Here is a 10101-nt window from a genome sequence, read left to right on the forward strand (position 1 = left end):
TCAAAATTACCCCTTTTTCCATCTATAGGGGATGTTTTTTCACATAGTGTGATCTCTTGCACAGTACGTGGGTTACAGATGTAGTAACATTTCTGCTGTTGAGAGAAAGTTACCAAGCAACTGGAGTTGTTTTCATAATAGCTCTGAGTAATTACTGCGGAGGATCAGGTTTCATGGCCTAGGATGATATATATACCCGGCAACCAACCCGGCAACCAGCCCCTGAAGACTTTCTAACTGTTTTGGCCACCCACATGTTGGTTTTTCACAGCAGCGGTTGTGGGTGGAGTCGTGTACTGAGACAAAGAGGCAAGGATAATGCGGTAATGAACTGTTAGCTGCTGGTTATAAAACTCAACAACAACAAGCTAACAAGTCACTACTGTTTTTGAGAGTGACTCATCAAAAAGTCAGTCCACCTGTGTGTTTTCCAATAATTGACTCTTTCTGGTCACTCTACAGTGTCAAATCTACATCAACAGGTTTATTACAATGTAAATGATTATCATTTTCAAATTTTCAAGTTATGTAGTTTGCTTTTCTCACAACGTCATGTTAAAATTTTCCATTAAATTGTTTCTCAGAATCGCCACTTCAACCAGTTTGGATTTTTTTTACATTGCAGCAAATATTTACTTCTTTATTGTAACTTCTGGAAATTTTTGTCATCATATTTTTAGTTTCTTGTTTTCTTTCTCAGAGCATGAAGAAATGCTCAGAATGTGTTCTGTCGACACTGCCTGTGTATGTAATGCCTCTATTATTGTGGAGTGTTCATAAAATCTAGATTCCAAGTGGTGAGTAACAATAAACCAGTTGGAGATTTTGCTGATTGGGAAAAACAAATCAATAAAAAGAATTTCACCAACCGCCTCCGCAGCTTTGCCAAAAAAAAAAATCAAAGAATTTTTTTTTTCTCTGTGGCCTGTTTTTCGTAGTGTTGCCTCATTTTCTTATTTTATGTATCCTCTAATGCAAGTGGCTTTTTTCGCTAATCTTGACAATAAATAAAAAAATACTCAAAAGAACAACTAACTAAGATTGTTTTTCTGAAAACTCAAGCATTTATCAGCTAGTACATGACGTTTTATCTTCAAACTGTCAATTCACTTCATATCAAACAATCAGGCACAATCATATCGGAAAAAAAAACTACACTTAAGGTGGTTAAAATATGATTAATGCCATCACCACGGCAACCACTTAAGTAGCAAACTGGAATGTCTACATCCGATCCAATCTTTTTCCAATGTTAGATTCCGTGTGTAGAATGGGATTCTTTTCTGTGACGAGAGAAGATGACACTGTTTACTATCGTGCTATTGCCCTGGGTGCTCAATGGAATACGAAATACATCTCAGCAAAATGCAACATCACAGAACATTTACCAATAAATTGGCATGTCCATTGAAAACACAGCAGTGTCTCCCATGAACCTACCCCAGATAGGTTAACGGTTATTTCTTGTTTCTACTGAAAGTTTCCATTATGTACTGTGAACGTGTAAAATATGCGCAGTTCACAAAGACTGAGAACAAGAAAAAAAACAGAGATAAATAACCAAGGATACAGCTTTCAATGTTGTTGAAACGCTATCCAATGCATATTGAATGAGGTTTCCTAGAATGAGCTTGCTTTCTGAAAAAACAGGCAAACATGCAGATGTGCGGATATTGTCAGCGGCTATGCACAGCCCTGTCATCAGGTCTCAAAGTCACAGCTTTTTAAAACTCTTTAACAATAAAGAGTGAAATTCTATTCATCAGAAATGAGTGGATGAACATATACATCAACAGTTTCATTCCATGGCCTCTGTGTGTGTGTTCTCCTGTTTATGGTTTACAGACAAAAAGTGAGTGAGTAAACCAGCAAGCTTTCAAATTGGATAGCTCATGTCTGCAAGAAAAAATAGTGAAATGTGTTTCTAGAGGCTAAACACACAGATGTTATGTATCACTGACTTGCTGAAACAGCCAGGAGACTCTAATCCTTTCCTGATTTCTTCTCTCTACTTGAGCCTATCGGATGTTTCTCCCCCACCCCCCCTCTCTCTCTCTCTCTCTCTCTCTCTCTCTCTCTCTCTCTCTCTCTCTCTCTCTCTCTCTCTCTCTCTCTCAATGCTCAGTTTTTGTTGTATAAAACTGAAAACTGACACAGTGTTTGATCTGTGAATGTTTTCCATGTTTTCCCTAATGTTACTTAAATTTTAAAAGACCAGTATATTTCTGTCCATTATTAACACCCGTAGCACCATTTAGTATTTTGCATATTTTCTTTTTGAAATAAAACACCTCATTCAACTGAGACTATTTTTAGTAAAAAATATGTAAAATGATAGAATCTAGACAACTTGAATTTTCTATTCTTTGTACATCTTACTGTCATTTGGACCATTTCTTAACTTCCTGTCAGTGTCAATAGCAGATTGAAAAAAAATATTTGTGTTATTTAGTAATATTTTATGATGCACTGAATGATAGTCGGTTTTACATGGCATTACTTGTAACACCAGCTCATGTGTTTTGGGGTTTGCTCATTTTAATTTTGCTGAGTCATCTATCATGAAAGTTCAAACAAATTAGAAAACTAGTGTAACATAGTATTTTAATGGTATATTTAGCATTTTCCCCTTCAGCAAAAAGTAAAATAGCAACACCCAAAATAGACTAGCTAGTGTTCTATCCAAAACGTTTGATTGTAAACTGAATAAAAATACTTCTGATAATGTAGACTTCTTGTTTTCTCCTTTGTCATTTTTATTTCTGAAGGTGGGAGGTTGGAATCATCGGACCAATAGTATTTACTGAGGCAATCATGAATAGAACAGCAGAATTATTGTCATGGAGATTCATTCAGTGTAATTAGAAAAAAAAAGACAATAACCTTTTCCAACCCTTTTACAAACAAGTTAAATGTGTTTGTACAGATTACATAAAACACGATAGCATGAGAAGACCTTACTATTCACTTGTTTAGCCATTGGACCTCCATGGTTTACCCAATGATGACGTGTACGTTTATTGGGCAGAACACAGGTTCTGAGGCTCACACTGACGTCATAGCAGTCTGTAATAATCTTCATCTCAAACTCAAATCTCTGCATTGGAAATGAAGGCTGGCTGAGATTTAGATTATGGAATAATCATTCCATTACCATGTAAAATTCTCACACCATCAGCCCATGAACACTGCTTCTTTTCTCATCTGTATTTATTAGGGGCCCAAGCCTACCGGCTGGGCCCCTATTGGTTTTATAGGAGTTCAACTTTCTTCTTCTCTTCTGGTTCTTCCGCTCTTTTTTTGTCGACCTAGAACTCAAACACCGCTTACCGCAAACTTCTGAAACTTGCAGGGCTAATAGGTACCTGTGAGATCTCGTGCACCTGGGTATACAAATTTCGATTGGTCACGTGACCTGGCGGCCATATTGGATTTCCGAAAACCTACAATTGGCTTCTCCAGATACCCAGGGGTCTAGTCGATTTGAAATTTTTTGTATAGCAAGCATGGCCTAAGGTCTTAAGAATTTGCCAATAAAATCGCATGCGGTCACGTGACCTTGGCCGCCATATTGGATTTTCGAAAAATACCATTTAATCTTTAAAAATCTTCTTCTCCAGAACCAAAACACCGATTCGACTGAAATTTCACATGTAACATCTTAAGTGTGATCTCTTTCAAGTTTGCGAAAGGCGCTTGGATCGGTCACGTGGTTTGGCCGCCATATTGGATTTTGAGAAAATCGTGATTTAATCTTCAAAAATCTTCTTCTCCAGAACCAAAACACCGATTCGACTGAAATTTCACATGTAACATCTCAAGTGTGATCTCTTTCAAGTTTGCGAAAGGCGTTTTGATCGGTCACATGGTTTGGCCGCCATATTGGATTTTTGCGGAAATCGTGATTTAATCTTTAAAAATCTTCTTCTTTAGAACCAAAACACTGATTCGACTGAAATTTAACATGTAACATCTTAAGTGTGATCTCTTTCAAGTTTGCGAAAGGCGTTTTGATCGGTCACGTGGTTTGGCCGCCATATTGGATTTTGAGAAAATCGTGATTTAATGTTTAAAAATCTTCTTTTCCAGAACAAACACACCGATTCGACTGAAATTTGACATGTAACATCTTAAGTGTGATCTCTTTCAAGTGTGCGAAAGGCGTTTCGATCGGTCACGTGGTTTGGCCGCCATATTGGATTTTCGAAAAATACCCATTTAATCTTTAAAAATCTTCTTCTCCAGAACCAACACACTGATTCGACTGAAATTTGACATGTAACATCTTAAGTGTGATCTCTTTAAGTTTGCTAAAGGCGTTTGAATCGGTCACGTGGTTTTGCCGCCATATTGGATTTTGTGAAAATCATGATTTAATCTCTAAAAATCTTGTTCTCCAGAACCAACACACCGATTCGACTGAAACTTGACATGTAACATCTCAAGTGTGATCTCTTTCAAGTTTGCAAAAGGCGGTTCGATCGGTCACGTGGTTTGGCCGCCATATTGGATTTCTGTAAAATATTAAATTCCAAGTGAAACGTACAGTAACTATAAGATGATGTTCAAAATCCTACTTTTTCATGCTCGAATTTTGCACATAATATCATTAGTGCAACATTTTTCAACCATGTTAACCGCTTGGGCCCCGCCAACGCTGCTTGCAGCTGTATTAATTTTGTAATTCTTCTTAATTCTGGATTTTGGCTGATTTGTCAATTTGTGGACGATTTTTTTTTAAGCTTTGCTCAATCGTTTTTCGAGATATACTGGCAAGAGCATCCAAAACAAAGTGCCAATGATGCGGGACCGTGGGCAAAACTATTGACCAGCGATTTAAATTGAAGGTTAAAATCACATGTGCCAAATGAGATGCAAATCCCCTACTTGACACTTTCAACACCCTTAGGTGTGACTCTGTCGGCAACTCCAGGCGTGGATATTATCAAGCAGTGTGACCAAAAGCAATTACACTAATATATGCAAATTGTAGTGGTTTTAAGGCGGTATTGTCTCCTTCGCACACAAACACACACTTGATGACAACTTTGTAGTGAAACAAATCACCAACCCTCACTTCCCAATTTCGCAGTGCTGAAAACTACCGAGTATTTAAATGTCAGAATTAATCTTGAAATCAAAATATTTTATTAGTAAAGTTCTTGATTGACCTATGGCCCTCCATTAACAGGGATCATGATTCACTCTTTTAGCTCTAACAATAAAGTAATATAAAAACACCGGTGAACAGACACAAAATACGCTGAACGGATTTCTGTTTTTTCTCATCGTGGCAAAGCACACGCCTGTTTACTTCACAGTGGCCGATGAAAGAATGTTTCTTTGCCCACACAAAGTCCCCAACAACCATAATTAACTTAACAGTGGGTCAACAAAAACAGCATCTTGTATTTCAGGGAGCATGGCTAACCCTTGAAACAATATTTTCAAAGCAAATACGGACGACTTGAATAAAAGATGACAAGCAAGTGGCCAGTGAAGTCGGATGATTAATCATCCGGTGAGTGCTCTCTCGGCCTTTTATCTACCTTTCTGAATATCCCTTTGTAAGGGTATACTGCTTGCGGATCCTGATTTCAATCAAAACAATAGATCACCTCTGTTTTTTTTCACTTGTAAGTTGGTACCATTTGCACTTTCAAAGCCATGCTCAAGGGGTCACACATGGTTGACCATTCCATACCTGGGGCACAGGCATGAAACTTTCACATACATTTTGCGAAGATAGTCCCAATTGCATGGCAGTAGCAGCGTCTCCGCTACCACCTTGTAAAGTACATTATCTCATGATTTCGCGAGTCTCCCCCTTTTTGCCACATCTGTTTTGATTTATATTTTTCCATGGGGATGAAGAAAGCCAGAGCTTGCCTACGGCCACTTTCATTCATATACATAGTACATTAATGACGCCTTACAATAAAATTTTATCACCATAAAGCGCAAGCATGGAGCCTTAACATCCTCGCCACTCAATTTTTGCTGTAATTAGCCGCCGTAATGATATAATTTACATCACATACAGTGTGCTGGTTTTTTTATGCGAACCCTTGATATGCATTATCACAGAGATGCTAACTCATGTTTAATCTCCGGTGACTTTCACTGAACCGTGGAACCATTCAATTTATTCAAACTGTCCTGCTAAATGGCTATTTGTTTTATCTCGGTAAAGTGTCAATGGTCCAATTCACAGTCTATAATTGTCCCGAAACAGCTGCAGCGTCCACTTTCTAGGAACTCCATTGCAAAGGAAAATACAAATGTTAAAAAATGGGAAAGTTTTGCTATGACATTTTTTCCACAGTAGCATTTGAGAGATTTCTTTCTTTATGTCATAATGGCGTGTTAAACAATGTTCACAAAACATCAAACAACAAGAAAATTATGCTCCGTATATTTCTACCAATCCTTCTCACTGCATAGCAGTCGGTTTGTAGCAAGTCGGAATTCCACCGAAAAGTCGTGCCTTCACATCAGCGTTCACACATTCAGCTAAGTAAAGTGACTGCATTTCTCACAAATATCGTGGACATGTGTTTATCGTAGGTCAAAGGTTGTGTCGGAAACTACTCATTTTAAGTATCATCAACTGTAATATGTATCATTAATTTTCGCAGGAATTTGCCCCTGGAGACCTGACCATGACCTTAAGAAACCCGACCGACACCATATTTTCTCGTTGAGATACTGCACCGGGCATCACATTGTCAAAATTTCCCGCCAAAACCTCTTGCAAAGATCATTAATTGTGAAAAAAAGCTTTCACATGGTATGAGGCTGTTTTGACCTATTTCTCTTTTTTCTCCCAAAAGAAGAAGTGCCCTTGATTTGAACCCAAGGCAAAAAAAAAAAACGTTTGTGAAAACATGTAAAAAAGAACTATATATTCACAGTGGTGGTGAAAATTGTAGCGCCATGAATGATTGAATATGTAAGCATAAGTACATGTAATTTAACCGAGAGCAACTCAATAGTGAAATCTCCTGAAAATTCAGTTTATAAAAATCTTTATTCATACAGCTGCGTGAAGAAAAGGGGAATGACTCCATTAGTATCATGGTGGTTTGCTTGAGTAAGATGACCTATTTGCCGAGGCAACGTCATCATGGAATGCCTCTTTTCCTCAAAGCACCATCATCTTGCTTATACTGTATCTGTTCATAAAATTGTCACTCACGTAGTTCCTGCTTAAAACATTGAATGTCAAGCTGCCTGGCGTGGAAGCTGAATGGCTGAAGCCGAGTGTATGAATGGCAAGTGTTTTTTATATCGAAAGGCATATATCAGCGTGAAGTCAGAAATTTTCTCAAACCATTTACAGTGAGAGAGAGAGGTTTCAGGAGAGAGAATATGCCATCGAGTAGGAACGCATATTTAGGTACTGGCAGAAAGATTTGATGTTTTCTCAATCGGGTAGTAATTTCATTCTATTGCTAAAATTAATTTTATTCCAATCTCTAACACAGGGTGTGAATATTCCTTGTATTTTTTATGGACTGATGGTTTTCCCCCATCACTTTAATCAGCATTGCTTGGTTCATAGCGAAAACAAGCCCCAAAAGATTTATCCATCTTTAATGCACGCTGCTGCTGTATATTTGATGTGTAACTGAAAGCTAGGTTTAGGTTTGATGAATAAATCATATTTTACACATCACCGCGGAACAGATCGGGCTGTTTTACAGCCATTGTAGACACACAGCCTTAGACTAGGTGACACTTACGCTCAAAATGTTGGCGATAGTATTTCGAAGTCGAAACGACGAGGAAAAAAAGAACAACCCCCGACATGTTTGAATTCCCTCCACAGAGGCAAACAGTGCTGACCGCTGTCACTTCGATCGTTCGGAATGTCACCTTGTATGTGGCTGAACCAGAATGTGATCCGACGACCAGTAAAAACAATTATTCGCCTGTATTTTACAATGCGAAACACATTTCATAGCATACACTCCTGTATCTCTGATTCCCCCCCCCCCATCTTTCAGCTGGCGTACATCACTTTAATCAGCTTAAATTCTTAAATTGATCAAAAGATACTCGAATGAGAGCACGTTTTACATCAGACATGATGAGAGACCGCGGACACGTTCAAAACCCAATAACTATCAGTAATTCCTGCCGCACATGTTACGTCAAACATGGCTATTAAAGAAACTGGTGAATCATGAGATGAAAACAAGACATGATTAAGTGGAAAGGTGTGTCGCAAGTGTTAATAATCTGACGGGAGATTTAATTGCCAGATATGTGCCATTTTTATAATATTTCACTAATGACTCAGCTCTTCACTGACAATCTACGATGTCTTTCATCGGAGGATAATTACTCAGGTGTGTAAAATGCGTTGAGTTCATCTCAAAGAATCTTTTCATCATTTTGCTGAAGAATAAGCCTTTGGCAAGTCTGTGAAAAGCCATCGGTTGTGCGATCACTTCTGTATCTGCTTCTTTTCCTCTGGCATCTGAGAGCCTGAGTATATTATCTTCATTGTCTCAGCCTATTTCTGACAGTGCGAGTCAGTGGTTGACTTTCAAGTGAGTGCAGAAGTCCTGAAATTTTCTGAAATCGCTAACATCCAATAGGTGCTCTTATACACTATCCTAAGGAGTCATGAGTAAATATTTTCAGAGTGGCTAAAGGGTCTAGTTAGGCTCGAGCTCGGGTTCAAGTCGTTTCCCCGCATCTTCCTTATTCCAGCACATATTTTCATTTTTTTATTTAATTAGTGCGTGTTAAAGTGTGATGTTTGAGCATCTCTACGACCACAGTTTTTGGCCGATAAGAGCTATATACGAGGATACTGGGCGGTAGTACATGAACTGTTATTTTTGTGTGGCGTGATTTCTTCTGATGTTACTAGAGCTCAGAACTTAAAAAGTCAAAACAAAGAATTTATAAGATATAACCATAGTTCATGTGAAATTGCTTTTTTTCACATCGCTTTTAATTTCTACACCTGTTTTTCTCATTGTTTTCATGTAATCGTTAGTGAGTGAAGTTCCATCCTTTTCAATCGCCTAGGGAGTTGTTCAAGACCAACAGTATGATGTCACACAAACGGCTGAGGATTTTGTATCATTTTTTCAATCACTATTTGAGAGCCCTTCTCTTCCATCCATTAACAACTGTATAAATTTTACCCGAAACAAATGAGTATCGGCAATGGCCTCACAAAAATGGCTACTCGCAACATAGGTGCTGTCGATCGCTAAATGTTACAAACCTAGGGGGTTATTTGGTGTGATTTACAAAACCAAACTAGGGAGTTACTTTCAAAAGACTTTCCCCATTCACAATGGTTTCCTGTCGGTCTTTTTTTCTATTACCTCATTTAGATACAAATTCCCTGCTTTAAGAGATTCTGACAGCATTGTCAGATGTCTGTTAAGCCGGTAATTTTGTACTAACTACTTGGAAGGGTATGTTGTGTCTAAGGGATAATCTGGTAATGATGGATCGATAATCGCCGAGAACTGCTGGAAACGGTCGCATTGTAGCGGACTTAAAACCTACATCACAGACTAATCATGTCCACAATTACAGTATGGTCTTTGACTTTCAAATTTTCAAAGGGCCAAACAAGTTTAATATTCAAATTGACAAGTGAAATCCCGCAAGATTACGGGAAAACATCATCGCCCAGACGCCATACGATGGCTCGTTCAAATCTTCACTTTTCAACTTGAGATAATTTGTGGCAATCAGAGAATCATTAATACTAATTATTTGCTAATTGAAAGCCACCTGTGGAGAGACGTGCAACTGCCACCTTCCCTCCTTGAAAAAAAACGCAGGGTCTCTATTCCTGTTTACCGGGATCTGAAGAGTAGCTCACCTTTGTAAAAAGCTATTTATAGGTCATCTCTCAACATTGCCGTGCTTCAGTAGACTTAGACAAAAAATGTACCCAATAAAGGCATTGCAACCCGAAAACAAATATCAGTTAAGGTTTGTTGTTTTTGTTGATTTCTTTCAATTGTTTTATTTTAAATTCTCAAAAATTCCATTGACTGCCAAGCCGAAAATACTCTTTGCTCGTGGTTCATTGTAAGATGACACGGCACACTGAGTGTTTTT

Source organism: Ptychodera flava, chromosome 21 (assembly GCF_041260155.1).
Source record: "Ptychodera flava strain L36383 chromosome 21, AS_Pfla_20210202, whole genome shotgun sequence".
Taxonomy (NCBI): domain Eukaryota; kingdom Metazoa; phylum Hemichordata; class Enteropneusta; family Ptychoderidae; genus Ptychodera; species Ptychodera flava.